This window comes from Tenrec ecaudatus, chromosome 8 (assembly GCF_050624435.1).
Source record: "Tenrec ecaudatus isolate mTenEca1 chromosome 8, mTenEca1.hap1, whole genome shotgun sequence".
NCBI classification, from domain to species: domain Eukaryota; kingdom Metazoa; phylum Chordata; class Mammalia; order Afrosoricida; family Tenrecidae; genus Tenrec; species Tenrec ecaudatus.
Genome location: NC_134537.1, coordinates 52,459,479 through 52,487,423, shown reverse-complemented (window position 1 = coordinate 52,487,423; position 27,945 = coordinate 52,459,479).

Below are 27,945 nucleotides of genomic sequence, written 5' to 3'. Positions count from 1 at the left end.
TATTTTAAAAATGAAAGTATTAGTTGTCTTCTCATTTTACCAATACCTGGTGGTACACAATTGCTTCTGTTAAGTTCCATTTACTAATCATTGTGCATAAAGAAACAACATTCCTTAGAAAAGAAAAAAAGATAATATTTTTCTATTTTTCCTCTATTTTAACATTACAAAAGCTTTACTTTTATAATGACATTCTAAAAAGCAAAGTCTCTAGATAACTTAAAGTATAGAATCCAAATCACACTTTTAGAAAAACATAAACTATCTTAATGTCACTCTTTACAAGTGATACTGGAATCCTAGATCCAAGAGAATTCATAATGGAGCACATTTATAATTGTGTCCATAAGGCTTTGTGGGTAATTGTTAATACTTCCATCTGGTGTAATTTTAATTCTTCATGAAAATCTTTAATATTTCTTATTCTGTGACTTGGCTAGTCACAGTTCTTCCAGCTTTTGTATGTTTGAAATATCATTATGACAGCATCACTTTAGAAAGCTCTTTAAATATTTGTGGGGAGGATGGGTCACTGTAAGGAGCTCTGGGTGTGCTCTTGGGAGAGTATTAGACTGCTGACCTAAACGTCAGTGGCTCAAATCCACCCTCTGCTCCGAGGGAGAAACACGAAGCTATCTGCTCCCTAAAGAGTTCAAAACACAAAACAAAAACTCACAACCATCAAGTCAATTCTGACTCCCAGCCTCGGAAACCCAATATGCTAAGTTTGGCTGGACATATGAGCCATGGGTTGAGATTGGCTCAATGGCAATGGGTTATACTTAGATTTGGTTCTGATGCATTGTGGATTAAAGTTTTGCTGCTAACTACAAGGTTGTCAAAGAGGAGGCTGTCTGAAAAAGATGAGGCTGTCTCTTCCTGAAATGATTTAAAATCTGAGAAATCTTAGGTAGCAGTTCTATACTGGCTTACAGAGTCCCTATGAGTCAGAATCCACATGATGGGTATAGAATGATATTTCTTTCAATAATTTAATTATGCTGGCGTCTCATCTGTACTGTTTCAAATGAGAGTTTGTGGCCATCTTTATCCCTCTGACCATAAAGACTTTTTTTTAATCTGGTTTTAAAGTTTTCTATTTACTACTGGTTTTGAACAATTTGACTACAAATGTGCCTTGTAGCCATTACCTTTCTGTGTTTTTGTTTTCTGGACATCATTGAATTTCTTGGATCTGTTGGTTTATAGTTTTCATTAAATTTAGAAAACCTTTGATAATGATTTTCTTCATATTGTTTTCTGCCTACACTTTTGTTGTTGTTAAGTGTCATCAAGTCAACTCTCACTCAGAGCATACAAGGGAATGAATTAACACCTGGTCCTGTCCCATCCTCACACTTGGCTTTGTGTTTTTTGTAGTTACTGTGTCAATCCATCTCATTGGCTACTTCCTTCTTTTCAGTTATTGTTGGTGTTGATAGATGACCTTGAGTCAGTTTGACTAATAGTATTATGTATCAGAGAACAAGATACTGCCCAGTTCAGAGCCAATCTCTCTATTGTATATATGTTTAAGCCTATCAAGGCAGCCACGGTGTCAACTCATTTTGTTGAAGGTCTTCCTCTTTTTGCTGCCCCACTACTGAACCAAGCATTCTGGTTCTGCCCACCACCCCGCCCCCTGCCCCAGGGGCTGGTCTCCCCTGACAACATGTTCAAAGTACATAAGATGAAGTCTTGCCATCTTTGACTCTAAGAGGATTCTGGTTGTCATCGTCCACGACAAATATATTTGTTCTCATGGCAGTCTGTGGAACTTTCAATATTCTTCACCAACACCATAATTCAAATGCATGGATTCAGTTTCAGTCTTTCTTACTTTCATATGCATGTGATATGATTGAAAATACCATGGTTTGGGGCAGGTAAATATTAGTCCTCAAAGTAGCATACTTGTTTTTCAAAACTTTAAAGAGGTCTTGTGCAACAGCTTCACCCCTTGTGAAGAATGGGAATTCCAGGACACTTGCTTGTGCTCATGGGGAATGTACAAGTCTACATAGACCAATGTAATGCTTCTTTTCAGAGAGAGCCCAAATCTCGCTATTCTCACATCTGGTTTTACTCCCTCCAAGACAGCTTTGCTTATTTTTCGGGCAGTCCATGGTTCTTCCAATATACTTTGCCAACAATATAATATGATTCTATGAACATTTCTTCAGTCATTGTTCAGTTTACAAGCATAAGAGGCCATTGAAAATACTGCAGTTTGGGGTGGGTACAGTGCTTCCACCAAGGGACACCTTTTCTCTTTAACACTTTAACAATGTCCTGTCCAGCATGTTTGACCAATGCAATTTGTCCTTTGATTTCTTGATCACTGCTCCCATGAATACTGATTGTGGATACAGACAAAATTAAGTCCTTGACAACTTCAAGCTTCTTTTCCAGTTATCATTACATTGCTGACTGGTCCTGTTGTGAGCATTTTGTTTTGTCACCTTGAGTTATAATTCATACTGAAGGCTGTATTCTTTGATTTTCATCAGTAAATACTCTTCACTGTCAGCAAGCAATGTTGTGTCACCTGCACTTTGTGTGTTGTTCAGAAGCTTTCCTTCTATATTGATGCAGCGTTCTTTTACATATATTCTTGCATTGGGATTATCTACTCACATACAAATTGAATAAGTATGAGGTAAAGATTCAATCCTGATTTGAACTTCTGTCTTTTGGTCCATGCTGAGATTTCCCATGAGTACAATGCAGTGTTTTGGAATTTCCATTTTTCACAATGTTATCTATAATTTATTATGATTCCTTTATTCTTTACATTTTATTTCTAGACTTTGTATCACTTTTATTCCCTCTACACCTAACCAGCTATTAACTATACTATATATAGTATAATTAAATATTATATATATGAAAGATCATTTTATTGGGGGCTCTTACAACTCTTATAACAATTAATGCATCAATTTTATCAAGCATATTTGTAAATATTTTCCATCATCATTTTATAGACATTTACATTCCATTTGAGCCCTTGGTTTCAGTTCCCTCCCCTCCACATCCTTGTGACTCCTTGATAAATTATACATTATTATTATTTTCATATATTACACCAACCACTGTTTCTCTTCACCCACATTTCTGTTGTTTGTCCCCCTTGGGTGTGTGTGTGTGCTATGTGATGATCATTTTGATCGGTTCCTCCTTCATCCCCCCTCCACCTCTCCTCTTTCCCATACCCTCCTGGTATTGCTAATACTATTTCTGTTCCTGAGGAGTTTATCTGATATGGATTCCATGTGTTGTGAGCTCTTATGTATTCCAGCATACATGCTCTGGTCTAGTCTGAACTGAAAGGCAGGACTGGGGACATGATAGTGGGGAGTAATGAAGCCTCAAAGAACCAGAGGAATAGTGTGTATTTCTTTAGTGCTATACTGTGCTCTGGTTGAATCATCCCTTCCTTATGACCCTTCTGTGAGAGGACGTTCTATTGTCTACAGATGGGTTTTGGGTCACTGCTCTGACCCCCCTCATTCTCAACAATGGGGTTTGTTTGCATGCTTGGGGTCTTCTGATGCCTGTTACCTGATTCCATCGACACCTTGTAACCACACAGGGTGTTGTGCTTATTCCATGTGGGCTTATTGCATAGCTTCTAGATGGCTGCTTGTTTAACTTCAGGCCTTTAACACCCGAGATGTTATAACTTTTGATAGCAGGGCACCATCAGCTCTCTTCACCACATTTGTTTATGCTCCCATATTGTCTTCAGCAATCATGTTGAGAAGGTGAGAATCACAGAATTCCAGGTTGTTAGAACAAAGTGTTCTTATGATGAGGAAGGGTTTGAAGAGGCCCAGTCTGTCCTCTTCCTCAATGTATTGCCATATAAATATATGTACAGGTTGGCAAGAGGGGCTGACCTGCCCCTCACACATGGAAGAAAACCATGAAGGAAAAAGAGAGAGTGAAGTTCTGGTCCCTGTATTGGCACACCAAGTCCTAAGGACAAAGTCCCTGCACGGAGCTGCTAAGGCACAGAGAGGACTGTAGGGTCAAAAACAGCTTGAGGCATGATGTTCCCTTGCTGGAGCATACCATGACAGAGGACAATACTGGGGACACATGGCAGGGATAGAGACCTGTTTGGTCCCCTCCCCACCAGTAGGGAAAACCAGGAAGGGAACATAGCAGATCAGCACCAGGAGCAAAGCAAAGCCACAAAGCCCCTGAGGAGCCCCCCAAATATACTTCAGATTAGGAATGGCAGTTCCTGGAGCTTCCCAGAACCAGTAGGAAGATAGTCATAAAAGTCAGTGGGCAGACCTGGAAATATGTATGCTTTTTTTGGTTGGATTTTTTTTGCTAGTTATTTTTTTTCTCTTTTTATTTGATTTTTTGTTTTCTTTCCCTCCCCCCTTATGTTATTGTTGCTTTGCCTACCTATATAAAATAGGCATGGGAAGCAAGTCTGAGGAGAAAGCAATGGGGCCGATGGTTCCAGGGGAACTTGCGGAGAGGAGACAGTGGAAGGTAGTGGTTAGCAAGCAGCACGTAGACAGGGGAACACCTAGTGAATTAAAATCAATGAGTAGGAAGCCGTAGAGATCCTGGTGGTGAAGGAGCAACAGCAATCTAGCTGAGAGGAATTACTAAGAGGCAGAAGAAGGGCAAGTGCGATAGTGGGGCAGGAGGAAGGTAAAAGGAAACAGGAAAGATCTAGGAAGCAAAGCTATGGATAGGAGTATAAATATAGGTGTGTACATATGTAAATATTTTAATGAATAAAAATAGAGGTGTTGGTCTATAGCCATTCTATTTTTCACTTCATGCATTTTTGTTTTTACCTCTATTTAGTCTCAATGCTTTGAACATGTTTTATCTTGTGCTATCAAGTGAGATGAAGTCTCACGATGCTAGCTTCTCAGGAGCATGCTGTCTGCACTTCTCCGGAGACAGATTAGTTTGTTCTTCTGGCACTCTCTGGGCCTTTCAATATTCTTCAACTGCACCGTGAGTCAAATACATCAATCCTTCTTTGGTTTCCTTTAGTCAATGACCAGCTTTCACATACTTATAAGGAGATTGATAACACTGTAGCTTTGGTCATGTTCACGTTAGTCCTCAAAATAACATCTTTGCTTTTTTATATTTTACAGAGGTCTTGTGCAGCAGATTTGTCCAATGCAACGCATTTTATTTCCTGCCTGCTGCTCCTGTGAACATTGATTGTGGGTGTGAGTTGTATTAGGTCTAGTTGACTAGAGAAACAAATCCAGTGGCACTCACGTATGTGTCAGAAAGAGCTTTATTTAAAAGAGGGATATGTATCAAGAAAGTGTCCCAGCCCAGGCAAATCCATCCATAATTCCCTCTCCAGACTCACACAGCCATATACAATGATGTAGGATGCAGGAAGATCACTGACTAATGGGTGCAGAGTCATGTGGATCCTAGGTCAGGGGAAACATGGCAGGGCACTGGCAACTCTCGGGGTCAGTGGCAGGGAGGGACAAAGACACACACACACACAAAGAGAGAGAAGGAGAGAGAAGTTCTTAATGTCTCATACTCTTAGGTAATCAAGGACTTATCAGGCTGGGATTTGATTAACAAGTTTGATTGTCAACATCTTTAAGTTGACATGAATTTACCTAAGCACCACACACACAAATGAAATCTTTAAAAACTTCAAGTTTTTCTCATGATGCTCTCTATTTGTCATGCTCCTATCTATTGTTGTGTGTTACAAAGACTATGTTGGTCCGTTTCACTTAATTAAGGTCTTGATCTCCATCCAGTGCTTCTAGTCCTCCTTGTTTACATCACAGTTTTGTTATCTTCATACCACAGATTGTTCATTAGCCTTCCTCCAATTCCTTTTCATAAAGTTGAGCTTCTCAGGTTATTTTTCCAGCATACAAATAAGTATAGGGAAAGGCTACAATCCTCATACACACCTTTCCTGATTCTAAACCACATTGTATGCCCTTGGGTTTTTTAACCACTGTCTCTTCATTCATGAATAGGTTCCAAATGAGCCACCAAAAAAAATATTCTTTTGAAGTAACAGACTCTAGCTATAATTCTAAAATCTGGATCTATTTTTAATAATTAATTAATTTATCTCTTCTTTTATTTAACTGCTCCTCTCCATTCATGATAAGTTTTCATTGTATACCAAACATAATTATTTGTATCTTGTATGGAGCAGTATATTTTTGTATAACTCTAAGTTGTCCTGAACTTTTCTCTGTGACACATTTAATCTAGTTAAAAAAAATTTGGTCCTTTTCCTTGTCCCTTTTAAGATTTGTCATGAAGCTCTAGAGATGTGTTCAATCTAAGTAGATGTGTGCTACTCGTTCCTGATTATTGATACAAGATTTTTCTATGTATTTTACACGAGTTTCTCAAGTCAGTTAGATGAGACAGAGTACTCACGTCACCTGTTTTCCATCTCTCAGTAATTACTTCCCTTCATTTTTGAAGTCCATTTTTCGTAAATAACTCTTTAATATAATTTTTCCATTTCTTGCTTGTTTCTGACACAATGGTAAATCCAGCTCCAGCTTGTCTATCTTGACTGAAAGTTAAATGCTTCTATGTGGTTACTCTTTATGGATCTTTAAAAATTATTTGAAAAGCACACTATCAACATAACGGTTAAGCTATCAGCTGCTAACCCAAAGATGGGCATTTTGAATGCACCAAGTTTTTGCACAAGAGGACCTGGCTACAGGCATCCATCAAGATTATAGCTATGGAGCAGTTCTACTCCATCACACAGTTTCACTATGGGTTGGAATTGACTCGGTAGCATTCAAAACAGCAAAGCAAATGGACTCAGTAGCACTCAAGACAGCAAAGATTGACATATAGCTGTAATATATCTTTATTCATTGCTTACCTTGAAAATAATATTGTACTATTTGATTTGTAAATGTAGTCTTGCTCCTGATTTCTTCTGCCCAGGTTTGGTGCTATTTTTTTCCTTATATTTTACTTTTGTTTCTGTTATGTGCTCTGATATCAGTTCTAATCTATAGGGAACCCATCTACAGCAGAATAAAAATTGCCCAATCCTCTCCATAATCAAAATTGTTATCATACTTGAGCCTACTGTAGCCCTTGTGTCATCCAACTTGATGGAGCCTTCCTCTTTTTCATTGACCCTCTACCAACCATGATGATGGTAGGACTGGTTTTCCAGGGACTAATTTCTCTCCATAACATGCCGGAAGTCTCACCATCTGTGCTTCTAAGGAATATCCTTTGTGATTTATTTCTAAGACAGATGTATTTGTTCTTCCTGATTCTGCATTTCCCCCCATATACTCCAGCTTCTCTGACTATTGGCCCAACATACAGATTAAGGAGTATGAAGAATGGATAGAACCTTGATGCGAACCTCTATGGATTTAAAGGCATGAGTACCTCCTTGTTTTCGCAGTACCCACACAGTGTCATGCGTTTGCACAGTCTGTGAAATACAGTAAACACCTTTCTGCTATTGTCTGATTTCAGCCAAGATTTATTTGACATCGACAATGATATCCTTCATTCCATATCCTCCTCTGAATCACATTTGAATTCCTGGAAGTTCCCTGTCAACATATTGGTGCAACGGTTTCTGAATTATTATAACAAAAATTCTATGTGTGTGAAATATTGACATTATCAATAATTTCCACACTCTATTGGGTAATTATTTTAGAATGCTCACAAATATGGATCTCTTCTAGAGTACTTTCAACATTGCTTCTATTTGTTGCAAAATCTCAAACAGTTGTCTATTAATTTTGGGGTCCTACTTTTCCCCAATGCCTTCAGTACAGCTTGGAGTGCTGGAAGTGTTAGAGGAATGTGGTAGAATGGCAGGACACAGGATCAACAAGGAGAAGACAATTCAATTGCTATATACAAGTGATGCAATTACAGAAAAAGAGATCAAGACAGTACCCTTCACAATACCCAAGCATAAATTGAAATATGCAGAGATATACCTAACTAAAATCAACAACAAAGGACCTGTACAAGGAAAACTACATAATATTATTACAAGAAAATAAAAAGGGACCTTCACAAATGGAAAAATATCCCATGCTTGTGGATTGGTAGACGCAATATTATAAAGATGTCAGGCCGACCTAAGGTACTATATAGGATCAGTTCAGTCCCGGCACAAATATCAGAATCATTTTTCAAAGAAATGGAAAAAAACTGATTAGTAACTTCGTATGAAAAGGGAAGAAACCCAGAGTTGGCAAAGAACTCCTCAAGAAGAAGAATAAAGTGGGTGGCCTTGCAATACCTGACTTAAAAACTTATTATACAGCCACTGTTGTCAAAACAGCATGGTACTGGTGTAATGATAGTTGGACCAATGGATAAGAACAGACAATTTAGAAATAAAACAGCAGAATATCGATAATTGATCCTTGATAGAGCTCCCTCACCCCCAAATCACATGGGAAGCAGATTCTTTGTTAACAAATGATGCTGGGAAAACTGGTTATCAACCTGAAGAAGAATGAGCGAAGACCTTCACATCAAACATGCACAAGGACAGATTCAAGGTGGATCACAGATACCAAGGTAAACCCCAAACTGTCAGAATCAGCAATGAAAAAATTGGGACAAAGCTAAGAACCTTAGCGCAGGGAATACATTGGAAATCAGCAATAATGAGGGATACAATCTGAGAGAAAGAGAAAACAGACTTGTGGGATATACTAAAGAAAAACACTTGTGTGCATCGAAAGACTTCATCAAGAGAGTAATGAGAGCGTGCACCTACTGGGAGAGATATTTAATAATGACATGTCAGATAAAGATCTTATTACTGAAAGCTACAGAGCCCTGCAACCTTGTAAGAAAAGTACAAATAGCTCACTGAGGAGGTTGGCAAAAGACTTGAATAGAAGTCTCACAAAGGACGGAATGGCCAATAAACATATGTGAAAATATTCCCGACCATTAGCCATCCAGGAAATGCAAATCAAAACAGCCATGAGATACCACCTAATACCCACAAGGATAGCTGAATTGAAAGAAATAAAGGAAGCAACAAATTTTGGAAGGGTGTGATGAGATAAGAACTCTGATTCACAGCTGGCTGTCTTGTAGATACATACAGACACTGAGGAAAGCAATTTGGCAATTCCTAAGAAGGATGTAAATCAAGTTCCCTTATGTCCCAGCAATTCCACTACTGGGCATAGACCCAGAAGAAATAGTAAGCAGTCCACAAGCAGACATCACTGCTTCAATGTTCATTGTTGCTGCTGCATAGTTTGCAACCACAAAAGTCTACATTCCCACCAATGGATAAATGGATGAAAAACTCTGGTACACACACAGTGGAGTACTACACATCCCGAAAATATAGTAATGAAAACATTGAAGCATATCATCTCATGGAAATAGTTGGAGGATATTATGCTGAACAACGTTAGCCGGGCACAAAAAGACAAGTACAACATGAGTCTACTGAGGTTAAGTTCAAACAGCAGAACTGACTTAGGGGAAAATGTACATATTATACAGTTCCCGGGTTGAGGATCAGATACTTTGACAAGAGCCAGGCCAAGCACCATGACTCATATGTCATCAAAAAGAAAAGAAAAATATAATAAAATTAGAAAATATATACTGATGGCCCCTGTGCTGAAAGACATCTTCCACTCGACCACCCTTATATACCTTTACAACCCACAGAAGAGTGGGGGAAGAAAAAAGATGGCAATGGGGGAACAGAGCACCAATCCACCCAAGAAGAGAGTATTGTTTATGTCTCCAGGTAAAAGGGGGAGAGAGTAGACCTTATTCTGGTGTGCCAAGTCTTGAGGGCGACATTCCTGCTCAGAGTGGCTGGTTCACAGAGAGGACTGCAGTGTTGTTTTCTGCTGGAGACATGCAGTCCCATCTTGAGGCAACAGTGTTGTCAAAGACAGCAATAAAGATTCAGTTTGGGGAGTGAGGCTGGTCTGACCTGCCCACATGGGGGCAAATCAAGAGGGGAGTGCAACAGACGAGCAAAGCCACGAAGTCTCTGGGGAAACTTGATTGTAGGCTTTTGACTTGGCCAGCAGTGCTTGACACCTTATCTGAATGGGTTGGGGGATATTCACAAGGGAGCCACACTGAAAGTCTAAAGGTGCAACGGGCTGGACCATGGGGCACTAAACCACTCCAACCTTGACTGCAGGAAGAGCAATGGGATCTTGTTGGAGGCACCCCCCTTGGACTCAAATGCTGAGTTCTAAAAGTTTATAAGTGCTATTAGGTAAGTATATCCTGGGTTATGGAACATTGACAAATTAGGTGATTGGACTGATGAACTACAATAAGGCCTGCAAGCTATGTAACAGCTCATCTACTCTGGGTCTGGACAGCAGCTAGACTTGGAACTATATATATGGTCTCTCCTCCTCGTGTCCCGCCCTCCTCCCACTCCCTAACTGCCCAGGAGTGGGTGGGGTGGTGGTGGCAATATGGGAGAGGAGAAAGAGAGAGGAGGGTAAAATAACAACAGAGACAGGGGAAGAGTAAGGGATTTAAAATTGACAATGGGAGGAGTGGTGGTGGGTAATATTAACATTCCTGGTCATTTTTTATCTGTTGAAATGTATCTGAGAAGTATTACTGAAAGGGGAATGAAGGGTACACATAATAGTGGGGCAGGAGAAAAGAAAAAGCAGAAAGAAGATGAATATAAACATAATATATGTAGGTATAAATATAGATACGAATATATATAAAGATAGGTGCCTCTCTCTCTCTCTCTCTCTCTCTCTCTCTCTCTCTCTACACACACACACACACACACACACACAGACATACATATATATACACACACACAGATGGACTTTGTGCCTATATTTAACTCTTACATCAGTATAAGAACAGTTTGTTGGGATAATGTGGCATTATATGATACCTTTCACACATGATTGCTGAAGACAAAATGGGTGCATGAGCAAATGTGTTGAAGAAAACAGATGGTGCCCGGCTATTAAAAGAAATAGTATCTTGGATCTTAAAGGATTAAAGTTAAGCAAATGGCCATCTAGCAGGGAAGCAACAAAGCCCACATGGAAGAAGCACACCAGCCTGTGTGATCATGAGGTGTTGATGGGGATGGATATCAGAAATTTAAAAACAAGCAATCAGATTGCCGTGAAGGTGTGTAACAATGTGGAGACCCAAAAAACACACCTGGAAGATAATTCGACAGTCCCTCACAGAAGGGCCACACCAAAGGGATGATATATCCAGGCTGTAGTATAGTACTGATGAAACACATTAATATCCTCTAGTTTTTTAATATTTCCTCCCCTTGCTATTATGGTCTTAGTTTCACATCATTAATCTTGTGAGATCCATGCATGTTATTTGTATAATTAAGGTCATTGATGTATGAAATCCAAGACAGATGAATCCTTTAGAAATGGTAATGGGAGTCATCACTCTCTGAGGGTACGGGAAGAGAGTGGGGGAATAGGGAATAAATAGCAATGATAACTGTATAACTCCTCTTGAGGGGAATGCATAACAGAATTGTAGGTGGATGGATACATTCAATGGTGTAATATATATATTACACACACACACATATATATCAAATAGTTTAAGAAGAAATGTTTTGAAATGGATAGTGACAACAACTATACATTGTGTGTGAGCTAATTTAATTGAATTATGAATTGCTATTATATCTGTGAGTTCCAAATTTTAATAAACAAACAGAAAACCTCAATTCATTGTCACCCAACTTGCATAGCTTTGAAAAAAGAAATCTGGGTTTGTTAACACCACTACCTTTCCCCTACCTCCCCCTCTCCCATGTCTCCCCAGAACTGTCGATCCCATTATTTTATCCTCCAGATTGGTCATTCAGCCTATCTTATTTAGACAGACCTGCAGAGATAATAGCATGTACAAAAACAAGACAGAGCAAAACCAAGCAACAATATACAACAAAACAACAACAACAAACCAATGGAAAAAAACACACAAAACAAAACACAACAAGAAAGAAAAGCTTGTAGTTAGTTCAAGGATTGTTTGCTGGCCTTAGGGGTGTTTTCCAGTTCAGTCTTTGGGGCACCAGGCCTTGGCCCCAAAGACCACCTTCAGCATCCCTTGGGAACCTTGCCACTCCACTCCCTTGCAGTTCTGTTACACAACCTTAGTGTTTTGCCTCTGTGTGGCGGGAACAGATTGGGAAAAATTCCCACACTGTGTCTCCAGTGTTGTCCCCTGTAGGGCTGTGGGTCAGTGCAGGGCGTATGTGTCATAGAAGGGCTGGCCATGTGGTCCTCTCTCGGGACTGACTGCTTTAATTGGGAACATTGTCCTCAAGGCCTGGTGGGCCAGGAGGTACTCCACTCTCTCTTCCTTCCCCTTCTGATCAGATATGTGCTGCAAATTCAATGCTGTCCTTTGAGATAAATACTTCTGGGAGGAGGAGCAGGTGCCCACTTAGTAGTTTGGATTGGGGAGGCCCCCAAGACCTCTCCACTGCTTCCCTACTCCATGTCAGCATGTTGCATTCACATCTTGGAGCACTGGGTTGAAGTCTAGTCCCTCTTTCCCCGTGAAGATATAAACAATACCCGCCTCTTGGGTGGGTAAGTGCCCTGTGCCCCCACTATCCATTTTTTTCCTTTCTCCACCTCCTTTTTAGTTGTCTACCATGTGTATCCCTATATTTGGTCTGGTCCCTGCCATATTACCTGATCCTCACCCCAGGAATATTTGTATACAGTAGCTTTTTCTCTATGACACTTTTGCATTTTTTAAAAAAGCTTACCTCAGTGGATTCATGTTGTACTTGTCCCTTTGTGCTTGATTTACTTCACTTAGCATGATTTCCTCCAGTTCTTCCCATGCAACAATGTGCTTCATATGTTCATTACTGCTTTTTAGCGATGCATAGTACTCCATTGTATGTATGTATATACCACAGCTTTTTAATCCAATTGTCGGTGGAAATTTGGGTTGTTTCCAATTTTTGAATTGTGAGCTGTGCTGCAATGAACATTAGAGCACAGATGTCGGGCCTTGGTTTGGCTTTTGCCTCTTCTGGGTATATGCCTACTAAGGGGATTACTGGGTCGTATGGTAACTGGATTTCCATCTGTTTTAGATATCACCTAATCAATTTCCATAGTGGCTTTACAGATCCATATTGGTGTTCAGGGGTGTGTGGAGGCCTAGTAGGGCATGATCAAGGGTAAAGTAACCAAGAGGAATTACTGAAACCCTAGTGGAGACTGAGCATGATGGTTGGACAGGAGGAAAGTCAAAGGAAGTAGAGGAAAGAGCTGGAAGGCAAATGGCATCTATATATGTCTAGATGAAGACATGTACATATGCAAATATATTTATATATGAGGATGGGGAAATAGATGATCTATGTGCATGTGTTTTTAGGTTTAGTATTAAGGTAACAGAAGGACATTGGGCCTCCACTCAAGTACTCCCTCAATGCAAGGATACGTTCTTCAATTAAATTGGCATTTTATGATGCTCACCTTCCTGACACAACTGCTGAAGACAAAGAGGGTGAATAAGCAAATGTGGCTGAAGAAAGCTGATGGTGCCCAGCTATCAAAAGATATAGCATCTGGGGTCTTAAAAGCTTGAAGGTAAACAGGAGGCCATATAGCTCAGAAGCACCAAAGCCTACATGGAAGAAGTACACCAGCCTGTGTGATCACGAAGTGCTGAAGGGATCAGTTTCAGGCATCAAAGAATAAAAAATCATATCATAGTGAATGAGTGGTGGAGTGCGGAGTGGAAACCCAAAGTCCATTTGTAGGCCACTGGATATCTCCTTAGAGAAGGGTCTTGGGGATGAGATGAGGCAGTCAGGGTGCGATGTAGCAACGATGAAAAATACATCTTTTCTCTAGTTCCTAAATGCTCCCCCCACACACTATTATGCTTGCAATTCTACCTTGCAAGTCTGGCTATATCAGAGGATGTACACTGGTATGTATAGGAACTGGAAACACAGGGAATCCAGGGTGGATGGCCCCATCAGGACTAGTGGTGTGCGTGGCGATACTGGGAAGGTAGAGGGAGGGTGGGTTGGAAAGGGGAAACCGATTACAAGGATCTACATGAGACCTCCTCCCTGAGGGATGAACAACAGGAAAGTGGGTGAAGAGAGACATCGTACAGGGCAAGATATGACAAAATAATAATTTATAAATTACCAAGGGTTCAGGAGGGAGGGGGGAGCAGGGAGGGAGGGGAAAAATGAGGGCTTGATGCCAGGGGCTTAAGTGGAGAGCAAATGTTTTGAGAATGATGAGGGCAATGAATGTACAAATGTGCTTTACACAATTGATGTATTATGGATTGTCATAAGTGTTGTATGAGCCCCTAATAAATTTTTTTAAAAGAAATATTTTGAAATGATTAGTTTTGGTATTTTATAGGTGTATTTTTCAAAATATTTTAAAAACAATTTATTAGGGGCTCATACAACTCTTATCACAGTCCATACATATACATACATCAATTGTATAAAGCACATCCATACATTCCCTGCCCCAATCATTCTCAAAGCATTTGCTCTCCACTTAAGCCCTTTGCATCAGGTCCTCTTTTTATTTTCCCCTCCCTCCCCACTCCCCCCTCCCTCATGTGCCCTTGGTAATTTATACATCATTATTTTGTCATATCTTGTCCTATCCGGGGTCTCCCCCCCCCCCCGCTTCTCTGCCGTCCCTCTCCCAGGGAGGAGGTCACATGTGGATCCTTTCAATCAGTTTCCGCTTTCCAACCCACTCACCCTCCACTCTCCCAGCATCGTCCCTCACACCTTTGGTTCTGAAGGTATCATCCACCCTGGATTCCCTGTGCCTCCAGCCCTCATATGTACCAGTGTACAACCTCTTCCCTATCCAGCCCTGCAAGGTAGAATTCAGATCATGGTAGTTGGGGGGAGGAAGCATTCAGGATCTGGGGGAAAGCTGTGTTCTTCATCAGTATTACCTCGCACACTGATTGACCCATCTCCTCTCTTAAACCCCTCTATGAGGGGATCTCCATTGGCCGACACTTGGGCCTTGGGTCTCCACTCTTCACTTCCCCCTTCATTCAATATAGTATATATACACATATATATATATATATATACATACACAAAATATACATACAAAATATTTTTCTTATTATTAGTTTTCTGTAACTTTAATACCATATCCTTGCTTTTGCTTGTCTGTTTGATGGTATTTAAACTTGGTTCTCTGGGAGCTTCATTCTGTGATTTTGACCTGGTGACATTGTGGGTTAACCACTGAACAGTTAACTAAAAGGTTGTCAGAGGTTTGACAATTGTGCTGGAGAAAGACACGGCAGTTTACTTTCATTAAAAAGTACAGTTGCTTGCAAGAGTGTAAGCTTGAGTAGGAAGATGGTGCCAAAGTAGGATTGCTCGCATGTAGAGCTTGCTTTGTGATCACCAGAGTTATGGGGGAGGGGGCCAAGTTGGGAGACTGGGATGCAAGCCTGGGGCTCAAAGGCCCAGGTTCTTTTGTCAGTTATCCCATGAAGAGCGCAGCTGTGCTCATCGTGTATGCATTACCTTTGTACGGCATCTGCCCGCACCTTTCCTCTCTTGACAGTGGGGAGGGAACTTCTTGTCTCTTCCCCTTTGCCCCCCCAGGCGGTGTTTCACCAGTGTGGGTTGCTCAAGACAGTACACACCCTGGAAGTATCCTACGGGTGTCCCCATGGATTCCTGGAGGCCTTGGATGCTGGAGTAGAGTTCCCAAGTGAGGATAATTCTTCTTTGAAGGCCAGCTCCCTCCCTTCATGTTAAGGGTGTGACTGTGCTCTGCAGATAGATAGTTCCAGCTACCTGGAGAGAGATCTGGCACCAGTGAGGCAGAGGTATGGCTGGAACTTTCAGCACAGTGGCTCCAAGGAATTGTTAGATTTCTTCTAATTTTCTTTTGAAAAAGGAAACACAAAACTACTTACTCCACAAGAAGAAATGGAACCCAGCATTTCATGGTTTCTCTGCAGCTTTCTCATTACAAATTAGGTAGCCTGTGGAACCAGGGTCCATAGTCTTTAGCCAGATTTCCCTCTGATTGGTAGCCCCTCATTGCTGAGGTACCCTATATAATTGCCAATTTCCACCCTATGACCACACATAAGGAGTTGTTCTTAGTTATGCAACAATAAACTGTTATTAGCACAAAAATTGTAGGACTGCACTATCCCTACATAATATGCAGTGTCGATAAGGGACACTGGTAGATTCAATATTCCCCTCTCTTATCCCAAACAATATAACCTCTGGAACCTGTTTCCTTCACTTCAGTAACACACAATCTCCTTTAATTTACCCAGAAAAAAAATCATATCTCCCATAGTCCTCTTCTCCAGCTCATTAAAAATTACTATAATTAATGCGATGGCTTCCTATGATTAATACCACCATTTAAAACCTACTCCCTAGCACCTATACCCCAATCCTCCTACTCATGAAAATAATACTCCCACCTCATCTACACACAATATGTTTTCAAGCACCTATCATTCTCCCCCAACCTAAAGAGCCAAGCACTCTTCCCACACATCCCAGATGGCCACACACCACCATAAGCTCAACCAAGATGTGACACAAGTGCCAACAGCCACCTTAAAAAACAACACCTAGAAATAAAATCAATTACTGAAGGTGACCCAAACAAAATGGTTTACACAGAAGAAGCAGCCTTTCAATTGCCAGAGAAAGAATTCATGAGAATGCTGTTTAGGGCCAAAAAAGAAACTAGGTAATCTATCCTGAAAACTGATGGAAAAATAGAGATACTAGAATCCTCACACCAAAGGGAACTCCAAGAGTAAGCAATGGGTTCTCAACCTTCCTAATACTGTGACCATTTAATACAGTTCCTCATTCGTGGTGACCCCCCCCCCCCAACCGTATTTGTTGCTACTTCATCACAGTAATTTTTCTACTGTATGAATCAGGCAGCCCCTGTGAAAGAGATCAGGACCCACTGGTTGAGGACTACTGAGTAATGTAAAATAAATTTTTAAAGAGGTGAATGATCTCACCAATAGAATTGGTGAAATAAAAACCAAATAATCAGTTATCTCAAAGATAACCTAGGAAACTTCTAGCAAATAAGAGAAACAATAATAACAATAATAAAGCAAAAGAATTTGAAGAACATCTGAGGATGATGTTGGTTTCCATGAAGCGAACAGTATTCAGGGTATTGGAGTGCCTGAACAGGAAGAAATAAATAAGCCTATAGGTTAAACTAGTAAGGGGAAATCATGGAAGAAAACATCTCCAGTATCACCAAGGAGGAAATGATAATCATTCAGGAAGTAGAGAGAACACTAATTGTATTAAACACATCAAGATATATCGTGGGAAGATTACTCAATATCAAGGAAAAGGAGAGAATCATGAGAGGAGCTAGAGAGAAAAAAGTAGTCACATAAAAAGGTAAACAGACGTGAATAAGCTCATATCTCCCCACAAAGACCATGCAGGAAAGAAGTAACTGGGCTAACATATTCTGAAAGGTGAAAGACAAAAACTGCCATCCAAGAATCCTTTATCCAGCAAAGCTCTCCATCAAATTTGTAGGAGAAATAAAAGTTATCCCAAATAAGGAAACAGATAATTTGTAAGAACAAAATCAACATTATAAAAAATACTTTCCTGTTCTTTATGGGCAGAAAATGAACAACTGCAGTACACAACATGAGACCCCAACAGGGTGTAGCACTATCCAGAAACCAACACACTCAAAGCACCACTCAAAGCATTAAAAATATCATGGAGAAACTAAGATAAGAACAAACTACTTACATACACACACCACCCTATAAATGGGAAAGAGGAAATTTATACACAAATAGTATGACATGACAGCAATGGATCTTTTGATTTAATCGCATTTAATGTTAATGGTCTAAAACACCTGTTAAAAGACAAAGAGTAGCAGAATGATTAGAGAACAAAGTCCATCAATCTGCTGCCTTCAAGAGACATACTTCAAAATCACAGACAAATAGAGACTGAGTCAAAGGATGACAAAAAATTTACCAAGCTAATGGCAAAAAAATCAGGGTAGCAATACTAATCCCTGAGAAAATAGATCTCAAGGTACATGATATAACAAAAGAGTAGAATGAGCTTTTAAAAAGATTGAAAGATCAAAAGGCCAAGAACTCATAAATATAATAAACATATATTCACCCCTCAAAAGACCCTTGAAATTCACCACATAAATCGTCAAAGAAATTAAAAGAAAAATAATCAGATCAATAATTAGAATAGGTGACTTAAATACACCTGTCTCAAAAAAAAAGATAGAGCAACAAGTAAAAAACTCAATAAAGAAACTGAAGAGCTGCCTAGCATAATTGAACAACTTGATCCCCTAGATATTTTCAGAGCTCTTTAACCAAGAGCAAAAATATTGCACATTCTTATCCAATGCAGACGACTCAAATGAAAAATTTGACCACATTCTGGAACACAAGGCAAGCTTGAGAAAATTCAAACACATCGAGGTCATTCAAACAACTATTTCTGATGACAACACTATATATTTGGCAATCAACAATAGAGAAGAAATTAAGACATACCTAGAAAACCAATGCGAACTACCATACACCATAACAAAATCTATTGGAACAGTAACATCACTTATCAGAGGTCACTTTGTTGCAATAAAGGCACACATGAAAAAAGAGGAGAATTATGGTCAGCACCTTAACTCAGCACCTCCAGCAGCTAGGACACAGTCAAAAGCATAATCCTTCAAACAGAAAAGGGAAAGACATAAAAATTAACGTGGAGCAAATTAACTGGAAAACAGAATGACAAAGGAAAAAATCAACTGAGAAAAAAGTTGGATTTTTGAAAGGATCAACAAAATCTACAAACCTCTAACAAATTTCAAAAAGGAAAAGGAGGAACAGATATTAGGTCACGAAGAAACTACCAACTGAAAAATCCCCAATACCAATGGCTTCACAGAAGAATTCTACAAAGCATTCAGGGAAGAGCTGGCACCATTCCTACACAAACTCTTCCAGAATTCATTCTTTGAAGCCAGCAGACCCCTAATACTAAAATCAGGCAAGGACCCCACAAGGATAGAGAATTACAGACCAATAGCTCATGAACATAGATGCAAAAATCCTGGACAAAATCTTGGTCAATAGAATCCAATATCATATCAAAAATATAATATTATGACCAAGTGGGATTCATACTGGGTATGCATGAATGGTTCAATATTTGGAAAACAACTAATGTAATCGATTACATCAGTGGTTCTCAACCTTCCTAATGGCCTCACCCATTAATACAGTTCCTCATATTGTGGTAATCCCCAACCATAAAATTATTTTTGTTGCTACTTCATAACTATAATTTTGCTACTGTTATGAATCAAGTGACTCCTGATTCATACGATCAAAGGTTCATTTGGCCCCCAAAGGGGTCGTGACCTACAGGTTGAGAACTACTGTACTACATCAAAAAGGAAAAGGTCATAATGGTCATATCAGTTGATGCAGAGAAAGCATTTGATAGCACCGAACACCCATTCCTAATGACTCTCAAGAAGATAGGATTCTAAGGGACAATCCTCAATACAATAAAAGTCATATATGAAAAACCAATAACCACTACTGCACTCATTGGAGAAAAGCTAACAACATTTGTACTGAGTAAGAGAAGCCAAGAAGGATACTCCTTATTCCCACTCCTATTACACCACTGTGCTAGAAGTCCTAGCCAAAGCCGTAAGACAAGGGCAAGATTGGGTAAAGACGAAGTGAAGCTATCATGATGTGCAGACAATATGATTTTATATATTAAGAATTCCAAGGGGTCCACAATAGGATTGCTGGAAACAGTAGATTTGTTTCGTAGGGTAGTAGGGTTAGCAAGCAGAAATAAATCACATTCCTACATACCACTGATGGGAAAACAGAAAAAGATTATGGACTAGCATTAGACTTATGGACTTGATCTGGACTCGGCTGGGATGTTTGACATATAATTACGTCTTGATATAAAGTATATATATCTACATTTGTTTCTGTGTCAACCTTGTCTAACACACCTACTATACGGCCACAGTTGTCAAAGCAGCCTGATAATGGTACAATGATAGATACTCTCCCCAATGGATCGGCACAGAAAATACAGACATGAAAATATCCACATACAGACAACTGATTTTTGACAAAGGCCCAAAAAACATTAAGTGGGAAGTAGATGCCCCCTTCAATAAATGGTGTTGGAAAATCTGTACAGCAGAAGGATGAAATAAGACTCAGATCTCACTTCATGCACAAGAACTAACTCAAACTGGATCAAAGACCTAAATGTAAGATCCAAAGCTCTCCAATCATCAATGAGAAAAGCAGGACAAATCTAAGTGCCCTAGTGTCGGGAACACAGGGACTATCAGAGAAAACAAAAGAAACAAAATCCCTGGAAGACAGAAAAGATTGGGAAAATATGTTTAGTAATGACATAACAGACAAAGGACTAATTACTAAAATTGACAGAATTATCATGCCTACAAAAACAAAAAACTTGTAAGACAAACTCTGAGAAGGTGGTCAAAGGACCTAAACAGGTAATTCACAAAGGATGACACTCGAATGGCTAGTAAACACATGAGGAAATACTCCTGGTCACTAGCCATCGGGGAAATGCAAGTAAAAAATAAATAAAAACTATAAGCTACAGTAATAAGCACATAAGCCGGGCAAAGCCAAATAAAACAACAAAGGAAGTCAAGACCAACAAAACAATAACAACAGCAATAACAAAAAGAAAGCCACTGAGAAAAATGGAAAGGCCTATAAATAGTTCAAGGTCTGTTTGCTGGCCTTTATGAGTATTTCCTAGTTGAGTCTGATGGGCTGCCACACTCCGTCTCCAATGTCTATTGGTATTCCCCAGGGATTTCATCACTTTGCTCCCCTTGCTGTTTTGTTGTATGCTCTTAGTGTTTTGCCCCAGCGTGATGGGGTCAGATTGTGCACAATTCCTGCACTATGTCTCCAGTGTTGTCTCCTGCAGTTTAGTGAGGGATGTCCTGTCTCGTGGTGGGGCTGGCCCTATGGTCCTCTCTGCGTTGTCTGCTCTGAGCATGCATATCATCTGTGGGACTTGGTGGGCCTCAGTGTCCTCTCCTCTCTCTCTATCCCTTTTCGTTTCTCCCGTGTGCTTTAATCAGACGCACCCCTCTCCCCAAGCTGAAGCCCCAGCGCTATCCTCTGAAGTCCACATAGATGGGATTGGGGCCAACCCTGCAGACCTCCCTGGCACATGCTGGTATGTTGTATTCACGTCTTGGCACATTGGGTTGAAGCCTGGTCTATCTCTCCCTCTCCTGTGGAGATATAAACAATGCCCGCACCTTGGGTGGGATAGTTCCCTGCTCCACGCCCCCCCCCCCCAACCCATGATGCCAGGTCTGCGCTTCTTATTGTATCTGTAGATCTATCTAGATAAGATAGGCAGGATAAATAATTCGGAGATGAAAAGAACAGGACCAATGGTTCCAGGGGATATGGGAGAAGAGGCAGTGGGAGAAATGAGGGTGGAGGGGAGCGCCAACTCAGAAACAAGTGAACTAAAATCAATGGAAAGAAGGGCGTAGGATGCCTAGTGGGGCTTAATCAAGGCCAATGTAGCAGCGAGGAGTTACTAAACCTGGATGAAGGCCATACATGATGGTGGGACAGAGGAAAGGAGAAGGAAATAGAAGAAAGAACCACAAGGCAAAGGATATTTATAGAGATGTAAATAAAGGCATGTACATATGTACACATATCAATAACAATAGGAGAATAGAACTATGTACTCATATTTATATGTGAAGAATTAAGGTCACAGATGGACATTGAGCCTTGACTCTCAACACATTGAGCCCTGACTCAACACTCCCTCAACACAAGAACACTTTGTTCTAATAATCTGACATTCTGTGACACTCACCTACCTGACACGATCGCTGAAGACAAAATGGGTGCATAAGTAAACGTGGTAAGGAAAGCTAATGGTGCCCAGCTATCAAAAGATATAGCATCTGGGGTCTAAAAGGCTGGAAGATAAACAAGCGGCCATCTAGCTGAGAAGTAACAAAGCCCACATGGAAGAAGCACACCAGCCTGTGTGATCATGAGGTGTTGATGGGATCAGGTACCAGACATCTAAGACCCAGAACAAAATCCTACCCAAGGTGTATGCTGGGGGCAGGGGGGAATGGAGTGTAGACCCAATGCCCATTTGTAGACAATTGGACATCTCCCTACAGAGGGGTCACAGGAAAGTACTTAGCCAGTCAGGATGCAGTATAGAACCAACGAAACACACACCTTTCCTCTAGTTCTTTGGTGCTTCCTTCCTCCCACTATCATGACCTCAATTCTACGATACAAATTGGATTAGACCAGAGTATGCACACTGCTACAGATAAGAGCCTGTAACACAGGGAATTCAGCATAGATAAATCCCCCAGGCCAACAATGAGAGTAAAGATACTAGGAGGATTAGGGGAGGGTGGGGGGAGAAAGGGGGAATCGATAACTAAGATCAACCTATAGCCCCCTCTTAGGGGGACAAACAATGGAAAAGTGGGTGGGGGCAATGGAGGACAATTTAAGATATAAAAATAATAATCTATAACTTATCAAGGGTTTGTGAGGGAGGGTGTGGAAGTGAGGGGGAAGAAATGGCGAGCTGAGATCAGGGGCTCAAGTGGAAAGAGAATGCTTTGAAAATGATGATGGCTGCATACGTACAAAGGTGTTTGACACACTGGATGAAGGTATGGATTGTGATAAGAGATGTAAGAGCCCCAATAAAAGTATTTAATAAAAATAAATAAAAAATATGAAATACCACCTAAATCCCATAACTGGAGTTCAATTAAAAAAACAAAAAACAAATTGGAGAACAACAAATATTGGAGAGGGTTTGGTGAGATAGAAACTCTTTATCCACTGCTGGTGGACTTGTAAATATGTGGCAGGATTGTTGAAGCTGATATGGTGAGGCATAAAACAGATGCCATTTGAAACACATATGATCCAGCAATACCATTCCTGGGTATATACCCAAAAGGAATACGAAACAGACCACAAACAGATGCTTGCTTTCCCATGTTCATCATAGCAGAATTCACAATAACAAGAAGTTGGAAACAGCTTAAATTCCCATAAATAGAAGCGTGAGTTTAAAAACCCTGGTACATATACACAAAGGAATACTACGCATCACTGAAAAACAGCGATGAAATCATGAAATACATCAAGACGTGGAGGGATCTGGAAAACATTATTCTGAGTGAAGTTAGTCGAGCGCAGAAGGACAAACACTGGATGCATCCACTGTGGCAGGAACAAGCAGCACAATGGGCACAAGCTCAAGCTTATAGGGCATCCAGTCTTCCAGCTGATGACCGGATAACCTGGGAAAGAGCCAGACTAGTGCCAATGAATCACACATCATCTGCTCCAGGTAAGTACTCTGAAGGTTACTTGGCTGGATGAAGCCTCAAGACAACTGGGATGACATGACTGGGGTAGAGGGGAGGGAGTGGGGGTGTGTGTGAATGCTGTCTGCTGAGTGGTTGCCAAGTGGACCTGAGGTGGGGTTCCCCGGAAGGGAGGCGGCCCTGTCAGAGGGATGAGGCCTACTGATAGGAGGGGCAAAGCAGGAGACGGGAGAATAAACAGTCGTGTTTGGAGGAACATAGGTGCATGTCTGCTGTGGGAGGGGGAAGGGCTGCCCTCCAGCTGGAGGTAGGAGTGACTGAAGATGATTTTGTGGGGGCATTAGGTGGGGAGTGTCATTAGGAGCATACAACAGTTGCCGTGGCATGCTAGGACATTGAATCCTGGATCTTTGGGTGCACACCATGCTCCAGAGCCTGATCGGTGAGGCCCCATGTGGGAGCTCCATGGTGTGCACTGGACTTGTAACCTGAGGCCTTCAGTCAGAAGTCCATGGTGTCTGTGGAAGCAGACAACTGTACCAAGAGTGGGGTACTATTATTTGGTGGGTAAACAAGCTCGTGCTGCCTCAAGGCTCGCCATGGTGCGTTAAGATAAATACCATTCCAGCAATCCTCCGAAGGGAATTCTTTTTCATGTTGCTTATGCTTTTTTATGCTAGGGTGTATCTCAGTGGTGTGTTATTGGGAGTCAACCTCTTGAAGTTGTGTTGTTTTGTTTTTCGGTAAATGAAACCCAGGGATGTTAAGCCTATAACAAGTAGAACAAGGGTTTCAGGGTATTAATGGGTGGGAAGATAAAAGGGAGATAATGTCCAAGATTATGGAAGTGATTGTACAATTCTATTTGACATGATTGAACTATGGAATTATATGACACGTATCTACTCCCAAGTTACAGCAAATTAAAAAACAAACAAACATAGATCCAGGAATGAGTTTGGGGCTCACACTAAATCCTTGCTCCAACTTAAGAACAATCAGTGCTTACATCATGGCCCTCCTCAATACTTGCCTTCAAGAAGGTAAACAGAAGATACGGTGTTAAAGCAAAATGTGGCAAAGAAATTAGATGGTGTCTGGCTATCAGATAAAATAGCATCTGTCTTAAAGGCCATCTAAGTGAGATGTCAACTAAGTCCACATGGAAGAAGAACACCATCACCACTCACAGAAGGATTGGAATTCATATAATCCGAAGTCAAAGGAGGAATCAATATCAGAGGCTAAATTGTTAGACTCCAATGTGCAGAAGGTGATGGATGCCATTTGGACCCCAGGATTCATTTGTGGACTACATGGGAAATAAGAGTCTGGAGTACTCCCTGTATCTAAGATTGAGGGATGGGAGGAAAGTGGTCTAAAACAGAGTGTTTGGGAGAGTGGAGTATACAAGATCAAAGGCATAAATCTGACTTGAACAGTTTAAACTTTTGTCAGCAGACCCCCCCCCCCCCCCAGGATGCAGGCTGAACCTGATTTGGTTTACAAATTTTTCTCTATTTCTGATTTGTATTGTTTTGTTTGTTTGGCTCATATTAGGGTGTAACTTAGGTCGCCCTCTTGAAGCTATGTTATATTCTTTTCCATTCTTTGATATATGAAACCCGGGATTGATGAACCTATAAGGACAGCTAGTAGAATAAGGGGTTTGGGGGTGAGGGGCTAGAGTGGTGGAGGTGGGGTAAAATGGAGATGGTGTCAAGGAGGCCATGCAGAAAATGAATGTTTGGAGACATTGTGGTAGCAATTTTACAATGCTGCTTGACACGATTGAAATATGGAATGATATATGTATTAAATCCCAACTAACAATTTTTTTAAATGCAGTCATGGAAAGCGTGTGAAGCAGTTCTCTTCTGCCCTGCAGAGTCACTACGAGTCAGAATCGACTCTTCAGCAGGAAGTTTTTATTCGTCTTGGAAACTCACAGGGGCATTTCTACCCTGTCCTATAGGGTTGCTCTGAGTTGGCATCAATTCCATGTCAGTGAGCAAGTGAATTTAGAACATTCATGGCCTTTATCTCTTAAAATACTATCAATGTTACATGTGCTTTATGTCTTCTATCTCGTGTCCGTATGTGGGATCATTCCATATTAGCCCCTAGCTCCTGGATACTGTGTTTGTCACTATGTTCTCTTTGTTTCTGTTTGGATGACTTCTATTGTTCTGTATTCACATTGCAGTTAATTGTCTTGAGTCCACTGATCAATCTTTCAGAAATATTCCTTACTTAGTAGTTGTGCATTAATATTGTTAGCATCTCCATTTGATTCTTTTTTGTCAGAATGATTTTTAAAAAGATACTTTTATTTGGGGCTCTTACATCTCTTATCACAATCCATACATTCCTCCAATATGTCATGCCCATTTGCACATATGCCACCATGCAGCATTTGATTCTTTCTTATATTTTTCATTTTTCTATTGAAAGCCTCATATGAAAACTGTCCATTTTTCTCACAGAAGCTTTTAATATATTAATCATAGGTTGTTTCAAAAAACAACTGTCTGATAATCTCTACATCTGTTTCATATCTGAGTCTGCTTCTATGATATATTTTAACTTTTGATAGTGCATGTATGTTGCTTTTCTTTTCTTTTTTAAAGTAGCTCACACTTCTGGGGAATCTTGAATAGGACATTAGAGTCTGAAGTAATACAATTTATGCTTAGAAATGAACATGCCATTTTCCTTGCTAGCCCTTAGCATGTGAAATTAAGTTACTATAGTCAGTAGCAAAATTTGGTTTAGATTTCTCAGGCTATTAGTCACAAGGTCAGCCTTTTGAAACCCCCAGAGGCTCTTTGGTGGAAAGCTGGACCTACCCCTTCTGTAAAGAGTTACAGACTCGGACACTCACAGGGCCACTGCTACTTTGTCCGATAGGCCTTAGGAGCCAGCATCAGCTTGCAGGGAGTGAGGGTTTTTGTGGTGTGTTTATTTCGGTTTTGTTTTTCATTTTTAATGGTAAGCTTCAATGCACTGCATGCTTTTGTGGTTCTTTTGTCTTGGGTGGGGGGGCTGATTGACTAAAGATTGTTCTCAGTCTGTGTGTCATCTCAGCGTTAGGCTTTCTATTTACATCTGTACCGTACAGAGGGTCTGTCTCTCGCTCCATGACCTCATCCTTCCACAGAGGGAACGATTGTCAGTTGTTACCAGACACATTCTCACCATCACACTCGGGCATGTGTAGCAACAACTAGCAGAATTGTGTGTCCTCTTTCCAAGCGTTTCAGAACTTTGATCTGTAGGGTCAGTAGAAGAGAATGACCCAGGAGCCTATGATGCCTTTCTTATGATGGCCATGATTCCCACCTGCCCACCCCACACCCTTCCACCCCATCAAGCCTTCATCATGAAAGACCCTCTCTCAAAGATCCTTATACTTAGAGTGATTATCTGGTGCGGGGACACTGGTAACAGTGTCAGGTAAGTGATTAACCACCGAGTCACAGATTCAAACCTACCAGCTTCTCTGTGGGAAAAAGATGAAACCGTTTTATGCTATAAAGCTTATAGGCTCACAAACCCTACAGAGTTTCACTATGAGTCAGAATCATCTTCATGATAGTATTCTTTGCCTATGGTTTTGTATAAGGGAAGGTGACAAAAAAGAAATGGTGCATGGGAGTTTTTATTTTGTGGCTTCCCAGGTTTCAATATTCTCACACTAGATCACACTCGACTCTCAACAACTTTTTAGAATTTTAGCCAAATTCTTACCATATTTTTTCTTGCAGCTGTCAAAAGCAAATGTTCCTGTCCCATTTTTCATAGCTTCATTTTCCTGTGACTTCAGCTCTCTACTGGATGAATGGAAATTATCATTTGGTAGATTATCTATTGTAATTGTTTTAAGCAATGCTCAATTAAGCTTTCTACATTTTTACAAAAAGCTGAAGTCTGTCCTCATATTTTCAAGTCATAAGTATCCCTTTTGTTCTCCAAATTTTCTTTCTAAACCTCCTGTTTTTGCACTATTTTGTTCTTTCGCTCTATGGATTTTGGTGATAGTATTTTCTTCTCAAGTTTTTCTCGTCTTACATGGTCTCTAGTTCTTCCAAATTGCTTTGGCTCTTGTTTGTTTGCTCTGGTCATTGACTTCCTTGTTAGACACATCTATCAGATGTCCACTCTTCCTTGACTCTTTGCTCTTGATCACGAATGACAGACTAACAATCTGTTTGCCAGCTCCGAAAGCCTGGGCATAACTGGTCAACTCTGGACTTCATTGTTGAGTGGTCTTGGAGAGTTTTAACAAGGACCCCCTGGAAGCTTTTTTTTTCTCTTTGGTGAGTCTGATTTTCTAAGGGAGAATCTTCTAGATTCCTGCATGGAGCAAATATGCCTGACTGTGGGGCTCTTGGAAGATGGGGGGAGGGGGGACCTACTTTGTTTCAGAGTGTTCCTTTTA